The sequence below is a fragment of the Amblyomma mixtum genome, chromosome 6 (genome assembly GCF_055824585.1).
Source record: "Amblyomma mixtum isolate Tamu chromosome 6, ASM5582458v1, whole genome shotgun sequence".
Classification (NCBI taxonomy): Eukaryota; Metazoa; Arthropoda; class Arachnida; order Ixodida; family Ixodidae; genus Amblyomma; species Amblyomma mixtum.
Window position 1 is genome coordinate 30,293,020 of NC_143017.1, and position 15,544 is coordinate 30,308,563.

Below are 15,544 nucleotides of genomic sequence, written 5' to 3' on the forward strand. Positions count from 1 at the left end.
GAGCAAACAGTGAAACGGTGAACGGCCAGCGTCGAGCCAGTCCCAGTCTCGAGTACGCGCCCCTTCGTCGTCCTCTTCTCTTCCGCTGCGCCCTTCGTTTTCCTTCTTCACTTGCTCCGCAGCGCGGCCGGGCGTAAGTTGCGTAGCGATCCGGCATAAGTTCCGTAACAATATTGCTGTATAGTAAAATACGAGCCATGATTGCATTCTTTAACACTGCATATTTTCCAATATTCTTGAATACTAACTTGCCTTTGTTTGTGATTGTTTAAAAGCGGTGAAATATTTTATTCTATTGAAATGTGGCAGCAGCCCTAAGGTTCTGTATCTGTTTTTATGTCACTCATTAAAAGATGTCGTGAAAGTGTGTGAAATGGCAAAACATGGAAATTCACAGAAAAGTTCTGTGAGTCATGAAAAAAGTTGTTAAATGACAGAAAATATGGCAAGAGAAAATAGAACATCACAGAATTTTTCTCTTAGCAGCAAACCGAAAAAAACCTGTCAAATGACAGAAAAAAGTAAAAACAGAAAATTTCTGTCATCCTCACAGACATTTTCTGTAAATTGCAAACAAAAACCCAGAGAAAGGGCAGAAAAAGTAAAAACAGAAAACATTTAATAACAGAAAATTTATATCGTCTCAACAGAAATTCTCTAAGTCGAAAACAGAAAAGATCTCTAAAATGACAGAAAAAGAAGAAAACCAAGAACATACCATAACAGAAAATTTCTGGCAGGTCACCTGTCAGAAAATTTGTTTTTTTCAATAAATATTTTTTACAGTGCAGCCCGACCGCCCGCGACGCACCGACACCCGTAACAAGTCTCCCTGCAGCACCGCTGAGCCAGCCGCTCCACCTGCGCGCACAAACCGTCCAGGAAATGGACACGGGGAAGCTGGCGGGAAAGCACGCTAGGCAGAACTCCGATTATAACTCAGACGGTTCTGCCCCGCTTCACGCAAAAAAAGTCCGCGCCCAGCTCAGCTCATGGCGGGGCTACTTAGAAGTGTCACCTTTGCGTCGGCGTCCTGTCTCACCATCATGGCGTTAGTGAATCTCCTCTCCCTGAACAGGGCGTCGACATCCTATTTTTACAAGAGAGTAACTTACGCTGGCCACGCGAGGTCACTTATTTTAAGTTTTATTTTTGTGTTGAAGCCTTTTTTTCGTTAAATTGTTCTGCTTCGTGCGGTGTTGGTGTCTTTTTTGTCAACAGTTCCCTTCGCTCTGGCGCGCATTGCACCTACGGCGTCGACGGCCGCCCCCTCACGGTCGACTTCTACCTAGGTGGAAGGCGCGTCAGAGCGGTAGTGGTTTACGCACCAGCCCGCCGTTCCGATTTTTCGAGATTTTTTTATTTGCTAGATTCCTTTTGTTAGATTGTTACCCTTGTTTTCTTGTCGGAGATTTTATGTTCTAGATCCCGTACGTGATGTGCGCGGTCCAGGCCAGGGGCGACTCTACGCCGGGGGCACGATCACTGCGGGATATTTGTGTTCAGTTTTGTTTGACGAGTAGGTCAAGCCTCACGGTGACTGTTTCCGTGGTACCTGCTGGCGGGACAGGTCAGCCAGGCGTATAGATAAGTCCTTGTTTCCGCGAGAACTCGAGTGCTGTGTGATATCGTGTGATGTCCTCGCGTTTCCCCCCGGCACCCCACGCTTTAGCGATCATCGACCTCTGTCAGCAGTACTGGGCGTGGGCGGGGTCGCTCCACGTTTAGACGCGTGGCGTATGGATCCATGTCTGCTAACAGATTGGTCGAGCGTGGTAGCGCTTGAACACGCGCTGCCAAACCCGGGTGGAGACGTCTCGTTAAGGGTATGAACGCCGCCTCAGCTCCAGACCCTGACGGCATTCCCACCAGCATTTATGGGAGGTTTTACATCGTCCGGGAGCACCACCTTCTCCGGATGGTGAACGCCTTCCTCAGGGACGGCGAGAGGCCGGAGTCTTTTAGAGAGAGCCGTGTCGTGCTCATCCTAAAGCCCGGCAGGTGCCCATCTGAACCGCAGGCGTGGCGCCCGATCACTCTGCTTAACGCAGACTACAAGATCGTGGCGTCACTGCTGGCTAAAAGGTTGAGTAAGGTTTTATCGGTGCTCGTAAGCCCTGCGCAGACCTGCAGTGTGCCCGGACGCTGGTTTTCCCGTCTCTCGCAATAACGCGTGACTTGTTCACGTTCATCTCGAGAACGGGAATTCCGGGTTTCTTCTCGCTCGATCAGGCTAAAAAAGCCTTCGATCGGGTCGAACACCGATACCTTTTTGGCGTTCTCGGGGCTTTCGGCTTCCCGCCCGAGTTCGTAGAGCGGTTGGAGCGGCTGTACTCCGATCTCACAGCCCGCTTGCTCTTTAACGGTGCGTTGAGCGACCCCTTCGGAATCCAGCCCGCTTGCTCTTTAACGGTGCGTTGAGCGACCCCTTCGGAATCCAGCGCGGCATTCGTCAGGGCTGTCCCTCTTCGCCGTTGTTGTTTGTATTATGCTTAGATCCGCTCCTGCGCCGCGTGGCAGAGTCTCCGTCGATACGCGGTTTCCCTTTGCCTGGCCACGGCCAGGTGAAGATGTCAGCGTACGCTGACGACGTGTCCCTTCTGCGGGAAGAGGACAGCTTCGTAGCGTTTTGTCGGCTTTTTTCCTATTACAGCGAGCTGTCCGGCGCCCTACTCAACAGGGGCAAGAGCAAGGCTCTGCGCTTCGGGTCCTTCGCGTCAGGCCTGCGGGGTGATGTGGAGTGGGTCCCAGCTTGTAAGGCGTTAGGGGTCGTCTTCCTCTCCCCAGTAGAGGTGGTCCGCGAAACATGGAGCGAGTTAAGAGCGACCGCAAAGCGATGTCTCGCTATGGCAGCGAATTTCCACCTCTCGCTGTCGGAGCGCGCGTTAATCATTCGATCTTCCGTGTGCGCGTCACTGTTTTACGTAGCTCGCGTTGCTTGCCCGCCGCGCAACTTTACGCGTCGTTTGGCCACCCTCTGTCGCAGTGTTTTCTGGGAGGGAAAGACGGAGACCGTCGCTCGCGCGCTCCTCCGTCTTCCCACACGCATGGGCGGGTTCAGCCATGCCCAACCTGCGCACAAAGTGTAGCGTCGTTCCTATTCGAGGCGTCCGCGACCTAGTCAACGCCACCGACTACCCCGCGAGAGGGCTCCCCGCCTACCTGCTCGGGACTTCGCGGCGCCTATTTTTTGGTAATGTCACAGGTCCTTCAGCCGAACACCATCCCGGGTTCTTCCGGTATGTCTGCCGGACGGCTGAGTCCCTCACCGCCACCCTGCCCGAGGTCGACGTCTCTGAGACGCAGGCCTCCCGCGTTTGCGAGCTCCTTGCCATCCAGGAGGCTACGCCAGACCAGCTTCAGCGGAGCAGGCAGGTGCGGTGGCGGGACTTGACGTCGCATACGTTACCACCAGACGTCCGCGACTTCGGCTGGCTGCGAGGCTGGAGTGTCCTCCCGACGGGGGTCCGCATCGCCGCCTGGGGTATCGCTCCTTCTTCGCGGTGTCCCCAGTGCGGTGCGACAGAGGATCCTCGAGCACACCATGTGGGAGCGCGTCGTGGCGCGCACTTTTTGGAGTCTTATGTACCGTATGTTTTTAGTAACCTTAGACGGGCGCACCAGACCACGTGACTTTTTTCTTCGGCTGCTCCACTGTGTAGGCGGTTTTGTTCTGTGGCGGCAACGTCGCGTCGCGTCTTTACAGGGTCGGCCTCAGCGCGCGATGTTCCCCCTGCTCCAGCGCGTACGAGAGCGCCTGTTCGAACAGGCATGCCTGGATAGGGTAACCTTGCCAGAAGAGGAGTTCCTGCGGCGGTGGAGCACCCGCTTCATCGCCGCCAGCGGGCGCCGCGTGACGGTGCGGCTCCTGCCTTACTGAGTGTATCTTGTGCGCGTTGGTAGTATGTACTAGCTGTAGTGCGTGCTTCCCCCCGCGCGTTTTGGACATTTGTGGACACTCCGGACACTTGTGGTGTTTTTGTGTACATGGCGAATGTTGTCACTTCCTTGTATCTTTTGCGACTTGTGTTATTGAGTGACGAATGTCGCTTTTTTGCTACTTTGCCTTTTTGAGGGACTGAAGTCCCTTGTACGGATTTTATGGGTCCAATAAAATTCTCTTTAATCTGTTCTTATCAGCTTAATATCTGATATGTGGTCCTATTTGGACCCAAGATGTTAGATTGAGATGTTAGACGGGGCTTGCCACACCACCGCCACGGGTCGACCCGGTATTGCACATCCTACGGGACCGGCCCAGCGACTCCCCCATCTCTGGGGGAGCAAAAACCTAATTCTAAAATCAGATCACGAAATCCCAACAGGACAATCAGCTCAGAAAGAGCAAACCCGCGCAGTGCTGTGTGACAGCCCGCCTGGTCTGCGCTGCAGGCAATTGCGCTTGTCTGGCTCGGTGACGTGCTTTCACGTTTATTCGCTATCCGCTTTCCCGCGCGAGTTACCGGATTTCGATTCCCGGAAAACAAAGAAAATATGACACGGCTCGCGCATTCTTGCACGCTTTCCCAAGAGTGAATTGTGGTATATCGCTCTCCCACCGCACCCTTGGCCTCGGGACGAAAACTGCTCTCCGCGCGCTTCCTTTCGCCCTTTCAAGGCGTGTCTGGCAGGTTTTTCAGGCGGGAGAGAAGCAAGACAGAAACCGGTCTCGCGGAATAATCGTAGCCCTTTGGCTAAGGCGATCTTAGCCTTTTGGCTAAGATTCGAGTGTTCTCGGCCCCCGCATAGAGATCCGTCCGATCCTCGCCAGCTGTCCTAGCTGGGGTTAACCCCCCAGCGGCTGGCGATGACGCTTCCGACCGTAAGCGCTGTGCGGCGGCTCGGCCCTCCGCTGGATCGTGTTGCCGCATAGCGATCCGTCCTCGCCACGGCAGTACTATTTATGGTCCTTCCGACTATAGGGAGGCCATCTCTTTTTTTTCAGCTGCTCATTTCCCCGTAAAATGTCCCGAAACATTTATTGAAAACATCTATTCTTAGCCAAAACTAGAGAATGGTCAGCGCGCTCGCTCCACTCTTACTTCCCTCCCTCCCGTTCCCCCATTTGCCGTTTGTAATTTTTTCGAGACCTACTTGCTTATCTGTTCGTTCTCCTGCCGTGATTGTCCATTGAGAGATGAGAAATGGCACCAGCGCTGTTACCGGTGCGCTGGGTGCTCCCTCATGACCTGTTTTTTCACTTATCACTCAGACTGGCTGGTGTTTACCCGATAACGAGCGTTATCCGTGAAAATACTTCCTACCATGTTAGACACTCTGGCTGGCATGATAAGGGCATGCGATGCCGCCCGCAATTGCCAAATAACCAACTGCCGCACCGGGTGGCGCCACTTGTGCTGCCAATCCAGAGGGTTTTCAAGCCCGGGCTTATCGGGATTATCGCTTCTCGGCCTTTTGGCTAAGACCGCGGCCGTCAGGCTGTCCGTCTTCGTAGAAGCAAGCTCAACCCCGGAGCGGAGCGGACCCTCGGACCCCGCCACCCCGCCCCCAGGAGGAGGCGCCGCCACCCCACTGGAGGATTGCCGCCCCGGCGCCCGGCTGCCGGCCGGCTGCCCGGGAATGCCTGCTGCCGCCCCCCTGCTGTCCCAGGAACCCGGTGGAAGTGCTGCCCGCGGCCCCCCACCAGCCACCCGCCTGCTGAACCCAGTCCCCGGCCCGGCACCAGCATGGCGTCAACCGGTCTCCCCGGAGGACTGACCTTCCGCGCGCCTCCCCCGAAGGCCCATTGTTTCACTTTTGAAGTGAAGGTGGGGGCCTCGCCCGACGATATTGTCGACGGCATTGAGGCTGTTATTGGCCCTAAGATGCTGGAATCCCTCCAGCACCAAGGGGGACTTCAGTTTTGCGTCGCCGTAGCCTCGGCTGCGGCGGCTCAGAAATTGCTTGCAGAGGGGGCCTTCTCCGTGAACGGAACCCCTGTCCCGGTCGCCTACGTCGGACCAGCGGTGGTCAACATCACCATCTTCCGACTGCCGCTGTTCGTGGGCGACGCCTCGCTCGCCTCGGCACTGAGCCCTTACGGGAAAGTGCTCGAGGTAGGCCACCTCGTTCTCAAGGGCCGGCGGCACGTCGGGAACGGGCAGCGCCTCGTGCGCATGGAGATGCAGAAGCCCGTGCCCAACTTCATCAACGTGTTAGGCCACGGCATCCTGTTCGACTACCGGGGCGTGCGCAAGGTGGGCTCACGCTGCGGGCAGGGGGGCCATGTCGGCGCTACGTGCCGCACGCCGCAGTGCTCGCGCTGCGAAGCATACGGCCACGAAACGGCCGGGTGCCAAGCGGCGTGAAGGCGATAGGCGATGCGGCAGCCCCCACGCAGCGGCGGACTGCCTGCGGCCGCGCTCTTGCGCGGACACCGCCGCCGCCCGGAAGTCGGCGCCCCCACGTCCGGAGCCGCCCAAGGGAGGCGCAGACGCGAACCCGCAGCCCCCCGCCGAGCACCGCCCTGTTGACGGCCCCGCGCAGGTTGACCAGGTCTCGAGCCCCCCTGTCGAGGCCGCCACGGAGGCCCAGGCCGAGCACCACCCGGCCGAGACCCGCGAGGGGGAGCAGCCCGCAGTGCCTGCTGAAGGCAGCCCGACCACCCCTGCTGCCGACGCGCCACCGGAGAGCTCACTAGAGCTCTTCGCGTTCGGCTCGCCCACGTCCCCGTCCGCCTCCGACACGACGGGGGCGTTCTCCCCCAAAACGCTCCCGCCCTTCGGTTTGGCGGACGAGGCGAGCCGGGACTCCGAGTCCACCACCTCCTTCACGGAGGAGGCTGGGCTCTCCGACGGCGGCTCCATCCTGCGCCTCATGGGGGATTTCACCTGTGAGCAGCGCGCGGCCCTCACCCCTTCCAACGACCAGGGCCTCCCCCGCCGTGCGCCACGCCGACCGCCGCCCAAGGAGGGGGACGGGCGACCTGACACCAGTCCGACCGCCGCGCACACCCCCGAAGCAGCGACACCCGGAACACCACCTCCAACAGTGTCGGTGAGCCAGCCGCACGACCTGAGTGCGAACCCCGTCGAAGAGATGGATACCGGCAGATACGACCCCACGACTCTGTAGTGGTCGTCTGTCCCTGCAAGCCAGCCAGAGGATGGCCCATCCACCATTTCGGCGCAGCAAGCTGCCCTTTTTCAAGTCGTTGAAAGCCGGCGCCGCCGCCGGCAGAACGCACGATTAGCTGCAATTCCCAAGACTCCTCTCGACAAATCAGCAACGGGAGACGCTCGCGCCTCGTCTTCTAAATGTCCACAGAAGTCATTTTCACCAGTCTCCAAGTGGACGCCAAAGCCGACGGTCAGGATAAACCCTGCCTATTACGTAATCGTGCTGCGGCCACGCAGTACGGTCGCCCTCAAGACAGCATTCCAGCAAGGTGAGCTCGGCGCTGCCATTTCGGAACTCATCGGCAGACAGCATATGAATGCGATTACAATTTCTCCCAATTGGGAGCAAAACATTATCATCTGTGGCACGCAGAACCCCGAGGTAGCTCAAAAGCTTCTGACGGACATCCAAATTACAACCAGCAAAGGATCACTCCCGCTTCACGGACACCTCAAGCTCACCGGTGATGTGTGTCGTGCTCTGATTACTGTCCATAACCTTCAAACCAGCGAATCCTTGAAACATAGTGTGCAGTGGCGCGGTGGTGAATCAGTCCATGTGCGCAAGCTGGGAAAATCGAATGTAGCTGTGCTGACTTTCGAGCGACGCAGCGTTCCGCGTTACGTCCATTACAATGCAAAACTGACTCCCGTCAAGGAGTATAAAAAAACGGTGCCAGCGTGCTACCGTTGCGGCACACTGGGGCACCGGGTGGACAACTATCCCACCCCGGTCAAGGAAAGATGCGGCCTTTGTGGTCAAAACGTGGGGCTTGGTACTGAGGGGATGGCCCCCCACGTCTGCAATCCTATGTGCTTAATCTGCGGGGGCCCGCACCTCACCAGCTCCCGCGAATGCACCGCGAAATTCATCAAGCTGCCGCAGCCAGGGCCCAGGACGCCATCCAAGGGAGCCAATTCCGGCGCTACACGGGGAGGGCGGCAGCAAAACAACCAGAAGACGCCATGACGTGGCGTGATGCCTCCCCCTGGCAAGACAGCAACGGTAACGCCACCACCCGGAGCAGCGGAGTTCCCAGCTCTCAGCGCTTCACCTGGCGGCGCCACCTGCAACCAACCCAAGGAAGGCAGCTGGGCGAGGGTCGCCTCCTCTCCTTCCCCTCCTCCCTCCTCCCCCACCAGCACCGCCGAGACGCAGGAACTCAAGCGCGAGCTCGCCCTCTTGCGAGCTCCAAACGAAAAACTAGCCAGCGAGCTTAACTCGCTCAAAGCCAAATTCCCTACTCCGCCCGCGTCGAGCGACGAGGAAGAAAACATCACAGACAGGCAGATTCCTACTCCTGTGGAGAGTCGCGCCGCGGCCCTGGAGAACCGGGTGACCGCAATTGAAGCTCGCGGGGAAGCACGCGCGTCAGGATAGCTCGGATGATAATTTAGATGGCGCTGCCCCGCCCCACGCGAAAAAGTGTGCCCCTAGCCCCGCCCATGGCGGGGCTCTTTAAACGTTTCCCGTGTACGTCGGCGCCCTGTCTTGTCATCATGGCGCTAGTGCATCTCCTCTCCCTGAATGTTCAGGGATTTCGATCACCGGACAAGCAGAGAGAGGTTATGCACTTCGCCCGTTCACAGGGCGTCGACATCCTGTTCTTACAGGAAACTAACTTCCGCTCCCCACGCGAAGTCACCACTTTTTGTGTTCATGCCTTTTTTTCGTTAACTTCTTCAGTTTCGTGGGGTGTTGGCGTCGTCTTTGTCAACAGTTCCCTCCGCTCTGGCGCGCATTGCACCTACGGCGTCGACGGCCGCACCCTCGCGGTCGACTTCTTCCTGGGTGGAATGCGCGTCAGAGCGTTGGTGGTTTACGCGCCAGCCCGCCGCTCCGATTCTTCTAGTTTCTTTTAGTTATTAAATTCCTTTCTGTTAGAATGTTAGGCCTGTTTTTTAGTTGGCGATTTTAACTGTGTTCTCGACCCCGTTCGTGATGTTCGCGGCCCCGGCCAAGGCAGGCCTTACGCCGGGGCTCGCTCCCTCCGTGATTTGTGTTCAATTTTGTTTCACGGACGCGTGGGTGACGCCCCACGGTGATGTTTTTGGTGCTACATGGCAGCGGGGCAGGTCAGCCAGCCGTCTTGACAAATTTTTCTTTCCTCGTGAATTAGAGTGTTTCGTTGTTTCTTGTGATGTGCTCGCGTTTCCCCCGGGCACCCCATGCATTAGCGACCATCGACCACTGTCAGCAGTACTGGCCATCGGCGGGTGCGGCCCACGTGTAGACGCGTGGCGTATGGACCCATGTCTGCTGACAGATTGGTCGAGCGTGGTAGCGATTGAGCAAGCGCTAGGCGACCCGGGTGGAGGCGACGAGAGTCCCCTCTCCTGGGACGAGAGGAAAGAAGCGTGGCGGTTTGTTTTAGTTCGCGAAGGGAGAGAGCGAAGGAAGCGCATCACGGGCGAGATAAACACCACCCTCGCCCGTATACGCGCTGTCCAGCGAGGCGCGCCGCTTACCTTCGCGATGCGCGACTATCTCAACCTGTTAAAAGCGCGCTACCACACCCTTCTCCGTCAATCATCGCGCGCAGCATCCCAGGCATTAGCTCAGGGTAGGCCCGTGTCGGACCCCAGCGTGCTACGTCAATTACGGGCGGGTAGCCTCGACGATACGCGTCAGGACCGCGTCGCCGAGGTCGTTTTACCGGACGGGACCAGGAGCAGCAGCGCAACAGTCATCCGTGACGCCTTTACGCGACACTTTTCGCTGCTGTTTGCTTCTGGGACCGAACGGCGGGGCAACGGCGCTTTCACGGACGCCCTCTGTAGTTTTCGCGCTACGTTGCCGCAGGTGCCGGACTATTTAGGCGCGCAGCTTAGCGCTCTGGTTAGCCCCGACGAGCTGTTCGCGACCGTTAAGGGTATGGACGCCGCCTCAGCTCCAGGCGTTGACGGCATTCCCACTAGCTTTTATGCTAGGTTCTTCACCGTCCTGGAGCCCCACCTTCTCCGGATGGTGAACGCCTTTGTCAGGGACGGCGAGAGGCCGGAGTCTTTTAGAGAGAGCCGTGTCGTGCTCATCCTAAAGCCCGGCGGGTGCCCATCTGACTGCGGGTGCCCATCTGACCCATCACTCCGCTTAACGCAGACTACAAGATCATGGCGTCACTGCTGGCTAAAAGGTTGAGTAAGGTTTTATCAGGTGCTTGTAAGCCCTGCGCAGACCTGCTGTGTGCCCGGACGCTCGGTTTTCTCGTCTTTCGCGCTAACGCGTGACTTGTTCACGTTCACCTCGCGAACGGGAATTCCGGGTTGTTTCGTCTCGCTCGATCAGGCTAAAGCCTTCGATCGGGTCGAGCACCGATACCTTTTTGGCGTTCTCGGGGCTTTCGGCTTCCCGCCCGAGTTCGTAGAGCGGTTTGAGCGGCTGTGCTCAGATCTCACAGCCCGCTTGCTTTTTAACGGTGCGTTGAGCGACCCGTTCGGCATTCAGCGCGGCATTCGACATGGCTGTCCCCTATCGCCGTTGTTGTTCTTTTTATGCATAGGTCCGCTCCTGCGCCGCGTGGCAGAGTCTTCCTCTATTCGTGGCTTCCCTTTGCCTGGCCAGGGCCAGGTGAAGGTGTCAGCGTACGCTGACGACGTGTCCCTGTTTTTGCGGGACGAGGACAGCTTCGTAGCGTTTTGTCGGCTATTTTCTTGTTACAGCGAGCTGTCCGGCGCCCTACTCAGCAGGGCCAAGAGCTAGGCTCTCCGCTTCGGCGCCTTCGCGTCCGAATTGCTAGGTGAGGTGGAGTGGGCTCTAGTCTGCAAGGTGTTAGGCGTCGTCTTCCTCTCCTCCGGGGAGGTAGCTCGCGAAACGTGGAGCGAGTTACGAGCGACCGCGGATCGACGTCTCGCAGTGGCAGCGAACTTCCATCTCTCGCTGTCGGAGCGCGCGTTCGTGATCCGATCCTCCGTGTGCGCGTCGCTCTACTACGTAGCTCACGTCGCTTGCCCGCCGCGCACCTTCACGCGCCGCTTAGCCACCCTTTGCGGCAGTTTTTTCTGGGCGGGAAAGACGGAGACCGTCGCTCGCGCGCTCCTCCGTCTTCCCACGCGCATGGGCGGGTTTAGCCTGCCGAACCTACGCACTATGTGCAGCGTGCTTGCTTTTACGGGCGTCCGCGACCTAGTCAACTCCACCGACTACCCGGGGAGAGGGCTCCTCGCCTACCTGCTCGGGACTTCGCGGCGCCTATTTTTTAGTAATCGCACAGGTCCTTCAGCCGAACAGCAGCCGGGGTTCTTCCGGTATGTCTGCCGGACGACTGAGTCCCTCATCGCCACCCTGCCCGAGGTCGACGTCTCTGAGACGCAGGCCTCCCGCGTTTGCGAGCTCCTTGCAATCCAGGAGGCTAGACCCCACCAGCTACAGCGGAGCAGGCGGGTACGGTGGCGGGACTTGACGTCGCATTCGTTACCACCAGACGTCCGCGACTTCGGCTGGCTGCGAGGCTGAAGTGTCCTATCGACGGGGGTCCGCATCGCCGCGTGGGGCATCGCTCCTTCTTCGCGGTCTCCCCAGTGTGGTGCGACCGAGACCCTCGAGGACGCGCTCTTCGAGTGTGTAGTGGCGCGTACCTTTTGGCGCCTCCTCTCGCGCATGTTTTATGTTACTCTTGACGCGCGCACTAGGCCGCGCGACTTTTTTGTACGCCTCCTTCTTTGTGTGGGCGCCATTGTGTTGTGGCTCCAGCGTGGCGTCGCCTCTCTCCAGGTTCGACCGCAGCGAGCCATGTTCCCCCTGCTTCAGTCAGTTCGAGCGCGTCTCTTCGAACAAGCGTGCCTGGACCGTGTAACGCTCCAAGAAGAAGAGTTCCTCCGGCGGTGGAGCACCCGCTTCATCGCCGTCGACAGGGGTCGCGTTACGGTGCGGCTCCTGCCTTACTAAATGTTTGCTGTGCGCGGTGGTAGCGAAGTAGTTTCAGTGCGTGCCTCCCCCGCGACGCTTGGACACTTTTGAACTCTGTGGACCCTTGTGCAATGAACATTTTGAGTGTGGCTGGCTACTGTTGTCGCTTCAGTGTATTATTCCAGTGCCTTGCTCTATAGGGCGAGACTAGTCGCTGCCCTGTATTTTCGTTTTTTTGTGAGGGACTGCGGTCCCTTTTTCGTGTATATGTAGGGGTCCAATAAACTTCTCTTAAATCTGTTCTTATCAGCTTAATATCTGATATGTGGTCTTATTTGGACCCACGATGTTAAACTGATTTTTGGAGCGCGGCGGAGCGTTCGGGGCTTGCCCCACCACCGCCGCGGGTCGACCCGGTATTGCACTACCTCCGTGACCAGCCCAGCGACTCCCCCATCTCTGGGGGTGCAAAAACCTAATTCTAAAATCAGATCACGAAATCCCAACAGGACAATCAGCTCAGAAACAGCAAAGCCGCGCAGTGCTGCGTGACGGCCCGCCTGGTCTGCGCTGCAGGCAATTTCGCTTGTCTTCCTCGGTGACGTGCTTTCACGTTTATCCGCTATCCGCTTTGCCGCGCGAGTTACCGGATTTCGATTCCCGGAGAACAAAGAAAATATCAGACGGCTCGCGCATTCTTGGACGTTTTCCCAAGAGTGAATTGTGGTATATCGCTCTCCCACCGCACCCTTGGCCTCGGGACGAAAACTGCTCTCCGCGCGCTTCCTTTCGCCCTTTCAAGGCGTGTCTGGCAGGTTTTTCGGGCGGGAGAGAAGCAAGACAGAAACCGGTCTTGCGGAATAATCTTAGCCCTTTGGCTAAGACGATCTTAGCCTTTTGGCTAAGATGCGAGTGTAGTATTACCTTCCAGTGAGTGCGGCGACCGAATACATCTACGGCAGCGCAGCAGCGGGCGCGGCGGGAATCCCCCTCGCAGCGGAGCTCAGCGACATCTGCCGCATCGACAGCGCCTTTAAATTGCTTTCCTCTCACGACGCAGAGGTTCGAGACCTGGCGAAGCGAGCAGTCACCGAGGTCACGACCAAAAGACTAGGACGACAAGTTACCGAGGCGGACGTCGCAGCCTACCTTAGCGGGGAGACGGAAGGCGCCTTCAGGGCGCGTGCCACGCAGCTGAAGTCTGTATGGACGGAGGCGAGCAAGGCATCCCGGCGACTTGAGGTTACGTCGGAGATGCGGGACGGTGCCCCCTACATCACCTGCGCCGACGTAAGTTTGGCGCCGAAGCACCGAACGAAGGTTGTGAAGAAGCTGCGATCGATCGCGACGAGCGCACGAAATCATACTGTCCAACAAAAACCCAGCCAGGGGAAGGTGATGGAGTGTGTCGCCGCCTATCCTAGCAGCTCTCACTTCATGCGTTCCGGTCTCTTTACCCGTTTCTGTGACTTGCGTTTCATCCACAGGGCGAGGCTGAACCTGCTGCCACTGAACGGGGCGAGGCCGCGGGTGCGTGTAGGCGGCCAGCGGTTCTGAGTATGCGGATACGGCCAGGAAACCCTCCCCCACGTTCTCTGCCACTGCATGCGTCAGAGCGCCGCCTACCAGACCCGGCACACCAAAATCGCGAACCGGCTGAAGACGGCCGCGAAGCAGCGATTCACCGTCACCCACGAGAAACAAACCGGTGGGAACGACTAACCTCAAGCCGGACCTCGATCTGGCGCGAGGAGAGTCGGCGATTATCATTGACGTCACTTGCCCCTTTGACAATCGCAAAACTGCTTTCGATGCGGCGCGGGAGAATAAAGTCGTCACGTACGAGCCCGTTCGCCAGTACCTGCAGCGAAAATTCCAGCGGGTCAGCATCGAGGCAGTCGTTTTTGGAGCGCTCGGCTCTTGGGACCCCAACAACGAAAAGTTTTGAGGCGTCTTTGTAGCAAGAGCTACTCGCGCCTCTTCAAGAAGCTGGTAGTGAGTGACACTACCGCAGCTTCTCGCGAAGTCTATTCCACACACGTGGCTGCAAAATGAGGGCGTTGCGCTTCGGCGCACCTCACAGTCACGTGTTGGAAGACTTCGAACACACACAACAGCACACACATTCCACACATGAGGGCGAATAAAGCTTACAGACCAGACTTCCGATAAAAAGGAACGAACAAAAATTAGATATGCTGAAATAAGAACCAGGAAATGTCCCGAAACATTTCTAAAAAATCTCTTCTCAGCCACGACTAGAGAACGGTCAGCGCGCTCGCTCCGCTCTTACTTCCCCCTTCCCCTTCCCCATTTGCCGTTTGTAATTTTTTCGAGGATGGATGGATGGAAAACTTTATTATGCGAGCGAGTTTGGACCGTGAAAGGTCTCAGGGCCACCGCACAGCCCTCACATTCCGCGAATTTGTCCAGGCCACGTAGGGCCATGGCACTGGCACCCCGGTTCACACAGCGAAGTTGCATGTCCTGGTCCTGCGACGCAAGGAGGGCCTCCCATTCCTCCCATGTACCAATGGTGGGCTGTCCGCCGAAGAGGATGTGGTCCAGGGTGGCGTGCGGTTCTCCGCAGAGAGTGCACTCTGGGGAAACATGGCGGAAGTAGGATAGACGCTGAGGGGTAGGAAGATTTCGGGTCTGCAGTCGCCTCCAGAGGATTTGTTGGGAGTGGGATAGGCGGGGGTGAGGAGAGGGATAGAGTCGACGGGCAAGGCGTGCTTGTTGAGTCAGTTCTGAGAACTTATGTGTCCGCTCCTTCGAGAAATTCCGGCTGAGGTCGCCATTTACCCGGCAAATAAGTCCTCGGGCTATATTATCGGCGGCCTCAGTTCCAGGATTGCCAGAGTGAGCCGGCAACCACATGAGCTCACGCGGGGGGATGGACGCGTCCGCGGGCAAAGTTAAGAATGGCTGTTTTGGAATCGCTATCTATATAAGCCGCATTGGTTTGGGCGATGGCTATTGCGATAGCTGCTTCCTCTGCTTCATCCGGGCCACAAGGAGGGTCTATGAAATGGGTAAGTGGGTGGTCTGCTGGTTGGTAAGCCACAGCTACTGAACGGTCTGGACCACACGCGGCGTCCACCCAGCGCCCGTCCTCTGAAGGGCCATATTCTTTATGGAGAGCTTTGGCTCGCGCGACTCGGCGGGATTGATGGTATTCAGGGTGGACATTCTTAGGAAGGGGTTTGAGGATAAGCGCGGTGTGTATGGCGCGAGGGAGAGAGATGAAGTCTGTAGTGTGTGCGGGTATGGGAATTCCCAGAGAATCCAGTATATATCTTCCGGTTTCCATGCCAGCCAGACGAAGGTACTGTGTGTAGCGATGTGCATCTATAAGTTCTTGTATAGTGTTGTGCATTCCTAATTTTAAGAGCCTGTCCGTGCTAGTGCTCTTTGGTAGGTTTAGCACTGCTTTGGTAGCCCTGCGGATTAGAGCATTGATCTTATCTTTATCCGCACAGGAGAGGTTAAGGTAAGGAGTGCCGTAAAGAATGCGACTAAGCACAAAGGCATGCAACACCCTGAGATTGTCTGCTTCGTCTAGACCGGCTCGTGAATG

The 15,544-nt window shown here is 57.5% G+C and overlaps 1 non-coding gene and 2 pseudogenes across 1 annotated transcript; all 3 read left to right on the forward strand.

Moving 5' to 3' along the window:
• Positions 1 to 4,062: 4,062 nt before the first annotated feature.
• Positions 4,063 to 4,266, forward strand: LOC149338689 (U2 spliceosomal RNA; annotated as a pseudogene).
• Positions 4,267 to 5,687: 1,421 nt separating this feature from the next.
• LOC149338690 (uncharacterized) lies at positions 5,688 to 14,019 on the forward strand (annotated as a pseudogene).
• On the forward strand, positions 12,215 to 12,414 carry LOC149338691 (U2 spliceosomal RNA). Its single transcript, XR_016283906.1, has one exon. It is a non-coding gene; the product is annotated as a U2 spliceosomal RNA (small nuclear RNA).
• Positions 14,020 to 15,544: the final 1,525 nt, after the last annotated feature.